At 36.7% G+C, this 17,988-nt stretch overlaps 3 non-coding genes across 3 annotated transcripts; all 3 read right to left on the reverse strand.

Annotated features, from left to right (window-relative positions):
- Positions 1 to 372: 372 nt before the first annotated feature.
- Positions 373 to 444, reverse strand: TRNAM-CAU (transfer RNA methionine (anticodon CAU)). Its single transcript has one exon. It is a non-coding gene; the product is annotated as a tRNA-Met (tRNA).
- A 4,590-nt stretch (positions 445 to 5,034) lies between these two features.
- TRNAL-CAA (transfer RNA leucine (anticodon CAA)) lies at positions 5,035 to 5,106 on the reverse strand. The gene has a single exon. It is a non-coding gene; the product is annotated as a tRNA-Leu (tRNA).
- Positions 5,107 to 17,852: 12,746 nt separating this feature from the next.
- TRNAL-CAA (transfer RNA leucine (anticodon CAA)) lies at positions 17,853 to 17,924 on the reverse strand. The gene has a single exon. It is a non-coding gene; the product is annotated as a tRNA-Leu (tRNA).
- Between the last annotated feature and the right edge of the window lie 64 nt (positions 17,925 to 17,988).

The raw sequence follows: 17,988 nt of genomic DNA on the forward strand, positions 1-17,988 counted from the left end.
TGAAAACCAGGTGATATCTAATCAGCACACAGGTAAGAAGTTAAGAAAATCTTTCTTTAAGGGTGAAGATGTTTCTCACAAAATCGTTGCCCCAATGCATCATTGAAATTCAAGCTGGAAAGATGATTTTGAAATATCAATTGTACATTTTGCATTGCTCTTCTGGTGACAATGTAGCTTGTTTTTGTCAATTACCATTTCAGTAATAGGGTAAAGAAAATTAAGTGGATTTCTGAAAGAAAACAATGCTGTCAATATACTATTAAAACAAATTAAAATGTTAAAAGTTATTGTACTTTAAGTAAAAAAAAAAGAGTCAAAATATCAATCCCAGTTTTGGAAGAATTTAATTAACAAAAAAATAAGTGCACATAGCAGAGGATGGTTTCGATCCATCGACCTCTGGGTTATGGGCCCAGCACGCTTCCGCTGCGCCACTCTGCTGCTCAAGTTAGTGTCAGAGATCCTGAAGTACTCACTCATCATGTGAAAGTACCAATGTGTTTCTTCGTTGGTCAATGGAAGAAAAATCTTGCAAAACTCTCCAGATTATTGCCTTTTTAACCTTTTTATAGGAAACTTTCTAGATGAATGCTTTTTAGCCTTTGACAGTACATGCTTTTGCAAGCTGTCTCTGTGGCGCAATCGGTAAGCGCATTCGGCTGTTAACCTAAAGGTTGGTGGTTCTATCCCACCCAGGGACGTAATTGACCTTGTGATCAAATTTTGGTGATCTTTAAGTAGACAAGTCAAAATTTCAAACCACCTCTTATAGTGTAGGGTATCTGGCCTTCTCTGATGCAATCAGAGTCAGATTTGATTAAGTCATTTTATAAAAAACAGGAAGCACAATTTAGCATGGGGTTGCAGAGAAAAAAAATTATGCAGGCAGAGAAATCCAATTGAGTGATTAATCAGCTCTCCATTGTATGGCTTTATTTTTATGCTAACACATTTGCTCTCTGAAAAGTGTCCACAAAGCCAAGTCTCTGATTAACACCTTTGTAGGAATGGTTTTTCACCTATTACTGATTAAAACTTGCTTCATTGGAAAGGCAGCAAGATGCAGCCTCATTACAATGTCCACTGAAATAATACAGGTTGACACCAGGAAACATAAACCTCACTGCATCCTTGCTGCTTTCTCAAGTGGGAATCTGTTTAATGTGAAAACCAGGTGATATCTAATCAGCACACAGGTAAGAAGTTAAGAAAATCTTTCTTGAAGGGTGAAGATGTTTCTCACAAAATCGTTGCCCCAATGCATCATTGAAATTCAAGCTGGAAAGATGATTTTGAAATATCAATTGTACATTTTGCATTGCTCTTCTGGTGACAATGTAGCTTGTTTTTGTCAATTACCATTTCAGTAATAGGGTAAAGAAAATTAAGTGGATTTCTGAAAGAAAACAATGCTGTCAATATACTATTAAAACAAATTAAAATGTTAAAAGTTATTGTACTTTAAGTAAAAATAAAAGAGTCAAAATATCAATCCCAGTTTTGGAAGAATTTAATTAACAAAAAAATAAGTGCACATAGCAGAGGATGGTTTCGATCCATCGACCTCTGGGTTATGGGCCCAGAAGGCTTCCGCTGCGCCACTCTGCTGCTCATGTTAGTGTCAGAGATCCTGAAGTACTCACTCATCATGTGAAAGTACCAATGTGTTTCTTCGTTGGTCAATGGAAGAAAAATCTTGCAAAACTCTCCAGATTATTGCCTTTTTAACCTTTTTCTAGGAAACTTTCTAGATGAATGCTTTTTAGCCTTTGTCAGTACATGCTTTTGCAAGCTGTCTCTGTGGCGCAATCGGTAAGCGCATTCGGCTGTTAACCTAAAGGTTGGTGGTTCTATCCCACCCAGGGATGTTATTGACCGTGTGATCAAGTTTTGGTGATCTTTAAGTAGACAAGTCAAAATTTCAAACCACCTATTATAGTGTAGGGTACCTGGCCTTCTCTGATGCAGTCAGATTTGATTAAGTCATTTTATAAAAAACAGGAAGCACAATTTAGCATGGGGTTGCAGAGAAAAAATTTTATGCAGGCAGAGAAATCCAATTGAGTGATTAATCAGCTCTCCATTTTATGGTTTTATTTTTATGCTAACACATTTGCTCTCTGAAAAGTGTCCACAAAGCCAAGTCTCTGATTAACACCTTTGTAGGAATGGTTTTTCACCTATTACTGATTAAAACTTGCTTCATTGGAAAGGCAGCAAGATGCATCCTCATTACAATGTCCACTGAAATAATACAGGTTGACACCAGGAAACATAAACCTCACTGCATCCTTGCTGCTTTCTCAAGTGGGAATCTGTTTAATGTGAAAACCAGGTGATATCTAATCAGCACACAGGTAAGAAGTTAAGAAAATCTTTCTGTAAGGGTGAAGATGTTTCTCACAAAATCGTTGCCCCAATGCATCATTGAAATTCAAGCTGGAAAGATGATTTTGAAATATCAATTGTACATTTTGCATTGCTCTTCTGGTGACAATGTAGCTTGTTTTTGTCAATAACCATTTCAGTAATAGGGTAAAGAAAATTAAGTGGATTTCTGAAAGAAAACAATGCTGTCAATATACTATTAAAACAAATTAAAATGTTAAAAGTTATTGTACTTTAAGTAAAAATAAAAGAGTCAAAATATCAATCCCAGTTTTGGAAGAATTTAATTAACAAAAAAATAAGTGCACATAGCAGAGGATGGTTTCGATCCATCGACCTCTGGGTTATGGGCCCAGCACGCTTCTGCTGCGCCACTCTGCTGCTCTTGTTAGTGTCAGAGATCCTGAAGTACTCACTCATCATGTGAAAGTACCAATGTGTTTCTTCGTTGGTCAATGGAAGAAAAATCTTGCAAAACTCTCCAGATTATTGCCTTTTTAACCTTTTTCTAGGAAACTTTCTAGATGAATGCTTTTTAGCCTTTGTCAGTACATGCTTTTGCAAGCTGTCTCTGTGGCGCAATCGGTAAGCGCATTCGGCTGTTAACCTAAAGGTTGGTGGTTCTATCCCACCCAGGGATGTTATTGACCGTGTGATCAAGTTTTGGTGATCTTTAAGTAGACAAGTCAAAATTTCAAACCACCTCTTATAGTGTAGGGTACCTGGCCTTCTCTGATGCAATCAGAGTCAGATTTGATTAAGTCATTTGATAAAAAACAGGAAGCACAATTTAGCATGGGGTTGCAGAGAAAAAAAATTATGCAGGCAGAGAAATCCAATTGAGTGATTAATCAGCTCTCCATTTTATGGCTTTATTTTTATGCTAACACATTTGCTCTCTGAAAAGTGTCCACAAAGCCAAGTCTCTGATTAACACCTTTGTAGGAATGGTTTTTCACCTATTACTGATTAAAACTTGCTTCATTGGAAAGGCAGCAAGATGCATCCTCATTACAATGTCCACTGAAATAATACAGGTTGACACCAGGAAACATAAACCCCACTGCATCCTTGCTGCTTTCTCAAGTGGGAATCTGTTTAATGTGAAAACCAGGTGATATCTAATCAGCACACAGGTAAGAAGTTAAGAAAATCTTTCTTTAAGGGTGAAGATGTTTCTCACAAAATCGTTGCCCCAATGCATCATTGAAATTCAAGCTGGAAAGATGATTTTGAAATATCAATTGTACATTTTGCATTGCTCTTATGGTGACAATGTAGCTTGTTTTTGTCAATTACCATTTCAGTAATCGGGTAAAGAAAATTAAGTGGATTTCTGAAAGAAAACAATGCTGTCAATATACTATTAAAACAAATTAAAATGTTAAAAGTTATTGTACTTTAGGTAAAAATAAAAGAGTCAAAATATCAATCCCAGTTTTGGAAGAATTTAATTAACAAAAAAATAAGTGCACATAGGAGAGGATGGTTTCGATCCATCAACCTCTGGGTTATGGGCCCAGCACACTTCCGCTGCGCCACTCTGCTGCTCATGTAAGTGTAAGAGATCCTGAAGTACTCCTTCATCATGTGAAAGTACCAATGTGTTTCTTCATTGGTCAATGGAAGAAAAATCTTGCAAAACTCTCCAGATTATTGCCTTTTTAACCTTTTTCTAGGAAACTTTCTAGATGAATGCTTTTTAGCCTTTGTCAGTACAAGCTTTTGCAAGCTGTCTCTGTGGTGCAATCTGTTAGTGCGTTCGGCTGTTAACCGAAAGGTTGGTGGTTTAATCCCACCCAGGGACGTAATTGACCGTGTGATCAAATTTTGGTGATCTTTAAGTAGACAAGTCAAAATTTCAAACCACCTCTTATAGTGTAGGGTATCTGGCCTTCTCTGATGCAATCGGAGTCAGATTTGATTAAGTCATTTTATAAAAAACAGGAAGCACAATTTAGCATGGGGTTGCAGAGAAAAAAAATTATGCAGGCAGAGAAATCCAATTGAGTGATTAATCAGCTCTCCATTTTATGGCTTTATTTTTATGCTAACACATTTGCTCTCTGAAAAGTGTCCACAAAGCCAAGTCTCTGATTAACACCTTTGTAGGAATGGTTTTTCACCTATTACTGATTAAAACTTGCTTCATTGGAAAGGCAGCAAGATGCATCCTCATTACAATGTCCACTGAAATAATACAGGTTGACACCAGGAAACATAAACCTCACTGCATCCTTCCTGCTTTCTCAAGTGGGAATCTGTTTAATGTGAAAACCAGGTGATATCTAATCAGCACACAGGTAAGAAGTTAAGAAAATCTTTCTTTAAGGGTGAAGATGTTTCTCACAAAATCGTTGCCCCAATGCATCATTGAAATTCAAGCTGGAAAGATGATTTTGAAATATCAATTGTACATTTTGCATTGCTCTTCTGGTGACAATGTAGCTTGTTTTTGTCAATTACCATTTCAGTAATAGGGTAAAGAAAATTAAGTGGATTTCTGAAAGAAAACAATGCTGTCAATATACTATTAAAACAAATTAAAATGTTAAAAGTTATTCTACTTTAAGTAAAAAAAAAAGAGTCAAAATATCAATCCCAGTTTTGGAAGAATTTAATTAACAAAAAAATAAGTGCACATAGCAGAGGATGGTTTCGATCCATCGACCTCTGGGTTTTGGGCCCAGCACGCTTCCGCTGCGCCACTCTGCTGCTCAAGTTAGTGTCAGAGATCCTGAAGTACTCACTCATCATGTGAAAGTACCAATGTGTTTCTTCGTTGGTCAATGGAAGAAAAATCTTGCAAAACTCTCCAGATTATTGCCTTTTTAACCTTTTTCTAGGAAACTTTCTAGATGAATGCTTTTTAGCCTTTGTCAGTACATGCTTCTGCGAACTGTCTCTGTGGCGCAATCGGTAAGCGCATTCGGCTGTTAACCTAAAGGTTGGTGGTTCTATCCCACCCAGGGATGTTATTGACCGTGTGATCAAGTTTTGGTGATCTTTAAGTAGACAAGTCAAAATTTCAAACCACCTCTTATAGTGTAGGGTACCTGGCCTTCTCTGATGCAATCAGAGTCAGATTTGATTAAGTCATTTTATAAAAAACAGGAACCACAATTTAGCATGGGGTTGCAGAGAAAACAAATTATGCAGGCAGAGAAATCCAATTGAGTTATTAATCAGCTCTCCATTTTATGGCTTTATTTTTATGCTAACACATTTGCTCTCTGAAAAGTGTCCACAAAGCCAAGTCTCTGATTAACACCTTTGTAGGAATGGTTTTTCACCTATTACTGATTAAAACTTGCTTCATTGGAAAGGCAGCAAGATGCATCCTCATTACAATGTCCACTGAAATAATACAGGTTGACACCAGGAAACATAAACCTCACTGCATCCTTGCTGCTTTCTCAAGTGGGAATCTGTTTAATGTGAAAACCAGGTGATATCTAATCAGCACACAGGTAAGAAGTTAAGAAAATCTTTATTTAAGGGTGAAGATGTTTCTCACAAAATCGTTGCCCCAATGCATCATTGAAATTCAAGCTGGAAAGATGATTTTGAAATATCAATTGTACATTTTGCATTGCTCTTCTGGTGACAATGTAGCTTGTTTTTGTCAATTACCATTTCAGTAATAGGGTAAAGAAAATTAAGTGGATTTCTGAAAGAAAACAATGCTGTCAATATACTATTAAAACAAATTAAAATGTTAAAAGTTATTGTACTTTAAGTAAAAATAAAAGAGTCAAAATATCAATCCCAGTTTTGGAAGAATTTAATTAACAAAAAAATAAGTGCACATAGGAGAGGATGGTTTCGATCCATCGACCTCTGGGTTATGGGCCCAGCACACTTCCGCTGCGCCACTCTGCTGCTCATGTAAGTGTAAGAGATCCTGAAGTACTCCTTCATCATGTGAAAGTACCAATGTGTTTCTTCATTGATCAATGGAAGAAAAATCTTGCAAAATTCTCCAGATTATTGCCTTTTTAACCTTTTTCTAGGAAACTTTCTAGATGAATGCTTTTTAGCCTTTGTCAGTACAAGCTTTTGCAAGCTGTCTCTGTGGTGCAATCTGTTAGCGCGTTTGGCTGTTAACCGAAAAGTTGGTGGTTTAATCCCACCCAGGGACGTAATTGACCGTGTGATCAAATTTTGGTGATCTTTAAGTAGACAAGTCAAAATTTCAAACCACCTCTTATAGTGTAGGGTATCTGGCCTTCTCTGATGCAATCAGAGTCAGATTTGATTAAGTCATATTATAAAAAACAGGAAGCACAATTTAGCATGGGGTTGCAGAGAAAAAAAATTATGCAGGCAGAGAAATCCAATTGAGTGATTAATCAGCTCTCCATTTTATGGCTTTATTTTTATGCTAACACATTTGCTCTCTGAAAAGTGTCCACAAAGCCAAGTCTCTGATTAACACCTTTGTAGGAATGGTTTTTCACCTATTACTGATTAAAACTTGCTTCATTGGAAAGGCAGCAAGATGCATCCTCATTACAATGTCCACTGAAATAATACAGGTTGACACCAGGAAACATAAACCTCACTGCATCCTTGCTGCTTTCTCAAGTGGGAATCTGTTTAATGTGAAAACCAGGTGATATCTAATCAGCACACAGGTAAGAAGTTAAGAAAATCTTTATTTAAGGGTGAAGATGTTTCTCACAAAATTGTTGCCCCAATGCATCATTGAAATTCAAGCTGGAAAGATGATTTTGAAATATCAATTGTACATTTTGCATTGCTCTTCTGGTGACAATGTAGCTTGTTTTTGTCAATTACCATTTCAGTAATAGGGTAAAGAAAATTAAGTGGATTTCTGAAAGAAAACAATGCTGTCAATATACTATTAAAACAAATGAAAATGTTAAAAGTAATTGTACTTTAAGTAAAAATAAAAGAGTCAAAATATCAATCCCAGTTTTGGAAGAATTTAATTAACAAAAAAATAAGTGCACATAGGAGAGGATGGTTTCGATCCATCGACCTCTGGGTTATGGGCCCAGCACACTTCCGCTGCGCCACTCTGCTGCTCATGTAAGTGTAAGAGATCCTGAAGTACTCCTTCATCATGTGAAAGTACCAATGTGTTTCTTCATTGATCAATGGAAGAAAAATCTTGCAAAATTCTCCAGATTATTGCCTTTTTAACCTTTTTCTAGGAAACTTTCTAGATGAATGCTTTTTAGCCTTTGTCAGTACAAGCTTTTGCAAGCTGTCTCTGTGGTGCAATCTGTTAGCGCGTTTGGCTGTTAACCGAAAAGTTGGTGGTTTAATCCCACCCAGGGACGTAATTGACCGTGTGATCAAATTTTGGTGATCTTTAAGTAGACAAGTCAAAATTTCAAACCACCTCTTATAGTGTAGGGTATCTGGCCTTCTCTGATGCAATCAGAGTCAGATTTGATTAAGTCATATTATAAAAAACAGGAAGCACAATTTAGCATGGGGTTGCAGAGAAAAAAAATTATGCAGGCAGAGAAATCCAATTGAGTGATTAATCAGCTCTCCATTTTATGGCTTTATTTTTATGCTAACACATTTGCTCTCTGAAAAGTGTCCACAAAGCCAAGTCTCTGATTAACACCTTTGTAGGAATGGTTTTTCACCTATTACTGATTAAAACTTGCTTCATTGGAAAGGCAGCAAGATGCATCCTCATTACAATGTCCACTGAAATAATACAGGTTGACACCAGGAAACATAAACCTCACTGCATCCTTGCTGCTTTCTCAAGTGGGAATCTGTTTAATGTGAAAACCAGGTGATATCTAATCAGCACACAGGTAAGAAGTTAAGAAAATCTTTATTTAAGGGTGAAGATGTTTCTCACAAAATTGTTGCCCCAATGCATCATTGAAATTCAAGCTGGAAAGATGATTTTGAAATATCAATTGTACATTTTGCATTGCTCTTCTGGTGACAATGTAGCTTGTTTTTGTCAATTACCATTTCAGTAATAGGGTAAAGAAAATTAAGTGGATTTCTGAAAGAAAACAATGCTGTCAATATACTATTAAAACAAATGAAAATGTTAAAAGTAATTGTACTTTAAGTAAAAATAAAAGAGTCAAAATATCAATCCCAGTTTTGGAAGAATTTAATTAACAAAAAAATAAGTGCACATAGCAGAGGATGGTATCGATCCATCGACCTCTGGGTTATGGGCCCAGCACGCTTCCACTGCGCCACTCGGCTGCTCATGTTAGTGTCAGAGATCCTGAAGTACTCACTCATCATGTGAAAGTACCAATGTGTTTCTTCGTTGGTCAATGGAAGAAAAATCTTGCAAAACTCTCCAGATTATTGCCTTTTTAACCTTTTTCTAGGAAACTTTCTAGATGAATGCTTTTTAGCCTTTGTCAGTACATGCTTTTGCAAGCTGTCTCTGTGGCGCAATCGGTAAGCGCGTTCAGCTGTTAACCTAAAGGTTGGTGGTTCTATCCCACACAGGGATGTTATTGACCGTGTGATCAAGTTTTGGTGATCTTTAAGTAGACAAGTCAAAATTTCAAACCACCTCTTATAGTGTAGGGTACCTGGCCTTCTCTGATGCAATCAGAGTCAGATTTGATTAAGTCATTTTATAAAAAACAGGAAGCACAATTTAGCATGGGGTTGCAGAGAAAAAAAATTATGCAGGCAGAGAAATCCAATTGAGTTATTAATCAGCTCTCCATTTTATGGCTTTATTTTTATGCTAACACATTTGCTCTCTGAAAAGTGTCCACAAAGCCAAGTCTCTGATTAACACCTTTGTAGGAATGGTTTTTCACCTATTACTGATTAAAACTTGCTTCATTGGAAAGGCAGCAAGATGCATCCTCATTACAATGTCCACTGAAATAATACAGGTTGACACCAGGAAACATAAACCCCACTGCATCCTTGCTGCTTTCTCAAGTGGGAATCTGTTTAATGTGAAAACCAGGTGATATCTAATCAGCACACAGGTAAGAAGTTAAGAAAATCTTTATTTAAGGGTGAAGATGTTTCTCACAAAATTGTTGCCCCAATGCATCATTGAAATTCAAGCTGGAAAGATGATTTTGAAATATCAATTGTACATTTTGCATTGCTCTTCTGGTGACAATGTAGCTTGTTTTTGTCAATTACCATTTCAGTAATAGGGTAAAGAAAATTAAGTGGATTTCTGAAAGAAAACAATGCTGTCAATATACTATTAAAACAAATGAAAATGTTAAAAGTAATTGTACTTTAAGTAAAAATAAAAGAGTCAAAATATCAATCCCAGTTTTGGAAGAATTTAATTAACAAAAAAATAAGTGCACATAGCAGAGGATGGTATCGATCCATCGACCTCTGGGTTATGGGCCCAGCACGCTTCCACTGCGCCACTCGGCTGCTCATGTTAGTGTCAGAGATCCTGAAGTACTCACTCATCATGTGAAAGTACCAATGTGTTTCTTCGTTGGTCAATGGAAGAAAAATCTTGCAAAACTCTCCAGATTATTGCCTTTTTAACCTTTTTCTAGGAAACTTTCTAGATGAATGCTTTTTAGCCTTTGTCAGTACATGCTTTTGCAAGCTGTCTCTGTGGCGCAATCGGTAAGCGCGTTCAGCTGTTAACCTAAAGGTTGGTGGTTCTATCCCACCCAGGGATGTTATTGACCGTGTGATCAAGTTTTGGTGATCTTTAAGTAGACAAGTCAAAATTTCAAACCACCTCTTATAGTGTAGGGTACCTGGCCTTCTCTGATGCAATCAGAGTCAGATTTGATTAAGTCATTTTATAAAAAACAGGAAGCACAATTTAGCATGGGGTTGCAGAGAAAAAAAATTATGCAGGCAGAGAAATCCAATTGAGTTATTAATCAGCTCTCCATTTTATGGCTTTATTTTTATGCTAACACATTTGCTCTCTGAAAAGTGTCCACAAAGCCAAGTCTCTGATTAACACCTTTGTAGGAATGGTTTTTCACCTATTACTGATTAAAACTTGCTTCATTGGAAAGGCAGCAAGATGCATCCTCATTACAATGTCCACTGAAATAATACAGGTTGACACCAGGAAACATAAACCTCACTGCATCCTTGCTGCTTTCTCAAGTGGGAATCTGTTTAATGTGAAAACCAGGTGATATCTAATCAGCACACAGGTAAGAAGTTAAGAAAATCTTTCTTTAAGGGTGAAGATGTTTCTCACAAAATCGTTGCCCCAATGCATCATTGAAATTCAAGCTGGAAAGATGATTTTGAAATATCAATTGTACATTTTGCATTGCTCTTCTGGTGACAATGTAGCTTGTTTTTGTCAATTACCATTTCAGTAATAGGGTAAAGAAAATTAAGTGGATTTCTGAAAGAAAACAATGCTGTCAATATACTATTAAAACAAATTAAAATGTTAAAAGTTATTGTACTTTAGGTAAAAATAAAAGAGTCAAAATATCAATCCCAGTTTTGGAAGAATTTAATTAACAAAAAAATAAGTGCACATAGCAGAGGATGGTATCGATCCATCGACCTCTGGGTTATGGGCCCAGCACACTTCCGCTGCGCCACTCTGCTGCTCATGTAAATGTAAGAGATCCTGAAGTACTCCTTCATCATGTGAAAGTACCAATGTGTTTCTTCATTGGTCAATGGAAGAAAAATCTTGCAAAACTCTCCAGATTATTGCCTTTTTAACCTTTTTCTAGGAAACTTTCTAGATGAATGCTTTTTAGCCTTTGTCAGTACAAGCTTTTGCAAGCTGTCTCTGTGGCGCAATCGGTAAGCGCATTCGGCTGTTAACCTAAAGGTTGGTGGTTCTATCCCACCCAGGGATGTTATTGACCGTGTGATCAAGTTTTGGTGATCTTTAAGTAGACAAGTCAAAATTTCAAACCACCTATTATAGTGTAGGGTACCTGGCCTTCTCTGATGCAATCAGAGTCAGATTTGATTAAGTCATTTTATAAAAAACAGGAAGCACAATTTAGCATGGGGTTGCAGAGAAAAAAAATTATGCAGGCAGAGAAATCCAATTGAGTGATTAATCAGCTCTCCATTTTATGGCTTTATTTTTATGCTAACACATTTGCTCTCTGAAAAGTGTCCACAAAGCCAAGTCTCTGATTAACACCTTTGTAGGAATGGTTTTTCACCTATTACTGATTAAAACTTGCTTCATTGGAAAGGCAGCAAGATGCATCCTCATTATAATGTCCACTGAAATAATACAGGTTGACACCAGGAAACATAAACCTCACTGCATCCTTGCTGCTTTCTCAAGTGGGAATCTGTTTAATGTGAAAACCAGGTGATATCTAATCAGCACACAGGTAAGAAGTTAAGAAAATCTTTCTTTAAGGGTGAAGATGTTTCTCACAAAATCGTTGCCCCAATGCATCATTGAAATTCAAGCTGGAAAGATGATTTTGAAATATCAATTGTACATTTTGCATTGCTCTTCTGGTGACAATGTAGCTTGTTTTTGTCAATTACCATTTCAGTAATAGGGTAAAGAAAATTAAGTGGATTTCTGAAAGAAAACAATGCTGTCAATATACTATTAAAACAAATTAAAATGTTAAAAGTTATTGTACTTTAGGTAAAAATAAAAGAGTCAAAATATCAATCCCAGTTTTGGAAGAATTTAATTAACAAAAAAATAAGTGCACATAGCAGGGGATGGTTTCGATCCATCGACCTCTGGGTTATGGGCCCAGCACACTTCCGCTGCGCCACTCTGCTGCTCATATAAGTGTAAGAGATCCTGAAGTACTCCTTCATCATGTGAAAGTACCAATGTGTTTCTTCATTGGTCAATGGAAGAAAAATCTTGCAAAACTCTCCAGATTATTGCCTTTTTAACCTTTTTCTAGGAAACTTTCTAGATGAATGCTTTTTAGCCTTTGTCAGTAGACACTTTTGCAAGCTGTCTCTGTGGCGCAATCGGTAAGCGCATTCGGCTGTTAACCTAAAGGTTGGTGGTTCAATCCCACCCAGTGATGTTATTGACCGTGTGATCAAATTTTGGTGATCTTTAAGTAGACAAGTCAAAATTTCAAACCACCTCTTATAGTGTAGGGTACCTGGCCTTCTCTGATGCAATCAGAGTCAGATTTGATTAAGTCATTTTATTAAAAACAGGAAGCACAATTTAGCATGGGGTTGCAGAGAAAAAAAATTATGCAGGCAGAGAAATCCAATTGAGTGATTAATCAGCTCTCCATTTTATGGCTTTATTTTTATGCTAACACATTTGCTCTCTGAAAAGTGTCCACAAAGCCAAGTCTCTGATTAACACCTTTGTAGGAATGGTTTTTCACCTATTACTGATTAAAACTTGCTTCATTGGAAAGGCAGCAAGATGCATCCTCATTATAATGTCCACTGAAATAATACAGGTTGACACCAGGAAACATAAACCTCACTGCATCCTTGCTGCTTTCTCAAGTGGGAATCTGTTTAATGTGAAAACCAGGTGATATCTAATCAGCACACAGGTAAGAAGTTAAGAAAATCTTTCTTTAAGGGTGAAGATGTTTCTCACAAAATCGTTGCCCCAATGCATCATTGAAATTCAAGCTGGAAAGATGATTTTGAAATATCAATTGTACATTTTGCATTGCTCTTCTGGTGACAATGTAGCTTGTTTTTGTCAATTACCATTTCAGTAATAGGGTAAAGAAAATTAAGTGGATTTCTGAAAGAAAACAATGCTGTCAATATACTATTAAAACAAATTAAAATGTTAAAAGTTATTGTACTTTAGGTAAAAATAAAAGAGTCAAAATATCAATCCCAGTTTTGGAAGAATTTAATTAACAAAAAAATAAGTGCACATAGCAGGGGATGGTTTCGATCCATCGACCTCTGGGTTATGGGCCCAGCACACTTCCGCTGCGCCACTCTGCTGCTCATATAAGTGTAAGAGATCCTGAAGTACTCCTTCATCATGTGAAAGTACCAATGTGTTTCTTCATTGGTCAATGGAAGAAAAATCTTGCAAAACTCTCCAGATTATTGCCTTTTTAACCTTTTTCTAGGAAACTTTCTAGATGAATGCTTTTTAGCCTTTGTCAGTAGACACTTTTGCAAGCTGTCTCTGTGGCGCAATCGGTAAGCGCATTCGGCTGTTAACCTAAAGGTTGGTGGTTCAATCCCACCCAGGGATGTTATTGACCGTGTGATCAAATTTTGGTGATCTTTAAGTAGACAAGTCAAAATTTCAAACCACCTCTTATAGTGTAGGGTACCTGGCCTTCTCTGATGCAATCAGAGTCAGATTTGATTAAGTCATTTTATTAAAAACAGGAAGCACAATTTAGCATGGGGTTGCAGAGAAAAAAAATTATGCAGGCAGAGAAATCCAATTGAGTGATTAATCAGCTCTCCATTTTATGGCTTTATTTTTATGCTAACACATTTGCTCTCTGAAAAGTGTCCACAAAGCCAAGTCTCTGATTAACACCTTTGTAGGAATGGTTTTTCACCTATTACTGATTAAAACTTGCTTCATTGGAAAAGCAGCAAGATGCATCCTCATTACAATGTCCACTGAAATAATACAGGTTGACACCAGGAAACATAAACCTCACTGCATCCTTGCTGCTTTCTCAAGTGGGAATCTGTTTAATGTGAAAACCAGGTGATATCTAATCAGCACACAGGTAAGAAGTTAAGAAAATCTTTATTTAAGGGTGAAGATGTTTCTCACAAAATCATTGCCGCAATGCATCATTGAAATTCAAGCTGGAAAGATGATTTTGAAATATCAATTGTACATTTTGCATTGCTCTTCTGGTGACAATGTAGCTTGTTTTTGTCAATTACCATTTCAGTAATAGGGTAAAGAAAATTAAGTGGATTTCTGAAAGAAAACAATGCTGTCAATATACTATTAAAACAAATTAAAATGTTAAAAGTTATTGTACTTTAAGTAAAAATAAAAGAGTCAAAATATCAATCCCAGTTTTGGAAGAATTTAATTAACAAAAAAATAAGTGCACATAGCAGAGGATGGTTTCGATCCATCGACCTCTGGGTTATGGGCCCAGAAGGCTTCCGCTGCGCCACTCTGCTGCTCATGTTAGTGTCAGAGATCCTGAAGTACTCACTCATCATGTGAAAGTACCAATGTGTTTCTTCGTTGGTCAATGGAAGAAAAATCTTGCAAAACTCTCCAGATTATTGCCTTTTTAACCTTTTTCTAGGAAACTTTCTAGATGAATGCTTTTTAGCCTTTGTCAGTACACGCTTTTGCAAGCTGTCTCTGTGGCGCAATCGGTAAGCGCATTCGGCTGTTAACCTAAAGGTTGGTGGTTCTATCCCACCCAGGGATGTTATTGACCGTGTGATCAAGTTTTGGTGATCTTTAAGTAGACAAGTCAAAATTTCAAACCACCTATTATAGTGTAGGGTACCTGGCCTTCTCTGATGCAGTCAGATTTGATTAAGTCATTTTATAAAAAACAGGAAGCACAATTTAGCATGGGGTTGCAGAGAAAAAATTTTATGCAGGCAGAGAAATCCAATTGAGTGATTAATCAGCTCTCCATTTTATGGTTTTATTTTTATGCTAACACATTTGCTCTCTGAAAAGTGTCCACAAAGCCAAGTCTCTGATTAACACCTTTGTAGGAATGGTTTTTCACCTATTACTGATTAAAACTTGCTTCATTGGAAAGGCAGCAAGATGCATCCTCATTACAATGTCCACTGAAATAATACAGGTTGACACCAGGAAACATAAACCTCACTGCATCCTTGCTGCTTTCTCAAGTGGGAATCTGTTTAATGTGAAAACCAGGTGATATCTAATCAGCACACAGGTAAGAAGTTAAGAAAATCTTTCTGTAAGGGTGAAGATGTTTCTCACAAAATCGTTGCCCCAATGCATCATTGAAATTCAAGCTGGAAAGATGATTTTGAAATATCAATTGTACATTTTGCATTGCTCTTCTGGTGACAATGTAGCTTGTTTTTGTCAATTACCATTTCAGTAATAGGGTAAAGAAAATTAAGTGGATTTTTGAAAGAAAACAATGCTGTCAATATACTATTAAAACAAATTAAAATGTTAAAAGTTATTGTACTTTAAGTAAAAATAAAAGAGTCAAAATATCAATCCCAGTTTTGGAAGAATTTAATTAACAAAAAAATAAGTGCACATAGCAGAGGATAGTTTCGATCCATCGACCTCTGGGTTATGGGCCCAGCACGCTTCTGCTGCGCCACTCTGCTGCTCTTGTTAGTGTCAGAGATCCTGAAGTACTCACTCATCATGTGAAAGTACCAATGTGTTTCTTCGTTGGTCAATGGAAGAAAAATCTTGCAAAACTCTCCAGATTATTGCCTTTTTAACCTTTTTCTAGGAAACTTTCTAGATGAATGCTTTTTAGCCTTTGTCAGTACATGCTTTTGCAAGCTGTCTCTGTGGCGCAATCAGTAAGCGCATTCGGCTGTTAACCTAAAGGTTGGTGGTTCTATCCCACCCAGGGATGTTATTGACCGTGTGATCAAGTTTTGGTGATCTTTAAGTAGACAAGTCAAAATTTCAAACCACCTCTTATAGTGTAGGGTACCTGGCCTTCTCTGATGCAATCAGAGTCAGATTTGATAAAAAACAGGAAGCACAATTTAGCATGGGGTTGCAGAGAAAAAAAATTATGCAGGCAGAGAAATCCAATTGAGTGATTAATCAGCTCTCCATTTTATGGCTTTATTTTTATGCTAACACATTTGCTCTCTGAAAAGTGTCCACAAAGCCAAGTCTCTGATTAACACCTTTGTAGGAATGGTTTTTCACCTATTACTGATTAAAACTTGCTTCATTGGAAAGGCAGCAAGATGCATCCTCATTACAATGTCCACTGAAATAATACAGGTTGACACCAGGAAACATAAACCCCACTGCATCCTTGCTGCTTTCTCAAGTGGGAATCTGTTTAATGTGAAAACCAGGTGATATCTAATCAGCACACAGGTAAGAAGTTAAGAAAATCTTTCTTTAAGGGTGAAGATGTTTCTCACAAAATCGTTGCCCCAATGCATCATTGAAATTCAAGCTGGAAAGATGATTTTGAAATATCAATTGTACATTTTGCATTGCTCTTATGGTGACAATGTAGCTTGTTTTTGTCAATTACCATTTCAGTAATCGGGTAAAGAAAATTAAGTGGATTTCTGAAAGAAAACAATGCTGTCAATATACTATTAAAACAAATTAAAATGTTAAAAGTTATTGTACTTTAGGTAAAAATAAAAGAGTCAAAATATCAATCCCAGTTTTGGAAGAATTTAATTAACAAAAAAATAAGTGCACATAGGAGAGGATGGTTTCGATCCATCAACCTCTGGGTTATGGGCCCAGCACACTTCCGCTGCGCCACTCTGCTGCTCATGTAAGTGTAAGAGATCCTGAAGTACTCCTTCATCATGTGAAAGTACAAATGTGTTTCTTCATTGGTCAATGGAAGAAAAATCTTGCAAAACTCTCCAGATTATTGCCTTTTTAACCTTTTTCTAGGAAACTTTCTAGATGAATGCTTTTTAGCCTTTGTCAGTACAAGCTTTTGCAAGCTGTCTCTGTGGTGCAATCTGTTAGTGCGTTCGGCTGTTAACCGAAAGGTTGGTGGTTTAATCCCACCCAGGGACGTAATTGACCGTGTGATCAAATTTTGGTGATCTTTAAGTAGACAAGTCAAAATTTCAAACCACCTCTTATAGTGTAGGGTATCTGGCCTTCTCTGATGCAATCGGAGTCAGATTTGATTAAGTCATTTTATAAAAAACAGGAAGCACAATTTAGCATGGGGTTGCAGAGAAAAAAAATTATGCAGGCAGAGAAATCCAATTGAGTGATTAATCAGCTCTCCATTTTATGGCTTTATTTTTATGCTAACACATTTGCTCTCTGAAAAGTGTCCACAAAGCCAAGTCTCTGATTAACACCTTTGTAGGAATGGTTTTTCACCTATTACTGATTAAAACTTGCTTCATTGGAAAGGCAGCAAGATGCATCCTCATTACAATGTCCACTGAAATAATACAGGTTGACACCAGGAAACATAAACCTCACTGCATCCTTCCTGCTTTCTCAAGTGGGAATCTGTTTAATGTGAAAACCAGGTGATATCTAATCAGCACACAGGTAAGAAGTTAAGAAAATCTTTCTTTAAGGGTGAAGATGTTTCTCACAAAATCGTTGCCCCAATGCATCATTGAAATTCAAGCTGGAAAGATGATTTTGAAATATCAATTGTACATTTTGCATTGCTCTTCTGGTGACAATGTAGCTTGTTTTTGTCAATTACCATTTCAGTAATAGGGTAAAGAAAATTAAGTGGATTTCTGAAAGAAAACAATGCTGTCAATATACTATTAAAACAAATTAAAATGTTAAAAGTTATTCTACTTTAAGTAAAAAAAAAAGAGTCAAAATATCAATCCCAGTTTTGGAAGAATTTAATTAACAAAAAAATAAGTGCACATAGCAGAGGATGGTTTCGATCCATCGACCTCTGGGTTTTGGGCCCAGCACGCTTCCGCTGCGCCACTCTGCTGCTCAAGTTAGTGTCAGAGATCCTGAAGTACTCACTCATCATGTGAAAGTACCAATGTGTTTCT

This window comes from Pseudophryne corroboree, chromosome 4 (assembly GCF_028390025.1).
Source record: "Pseudophryne corroboree isolate aPseCor3 chromosome 4, aPseCor3.hap2, whole genome shotgun sequence".
NCBI classification, from domain to species: domain Eukaryota; kingdom Metazoa; phylum Chordata; class Amphibia; order Anura; family Myobatrachidae; genus Pseudophryne; species Pseudophryne corroboree.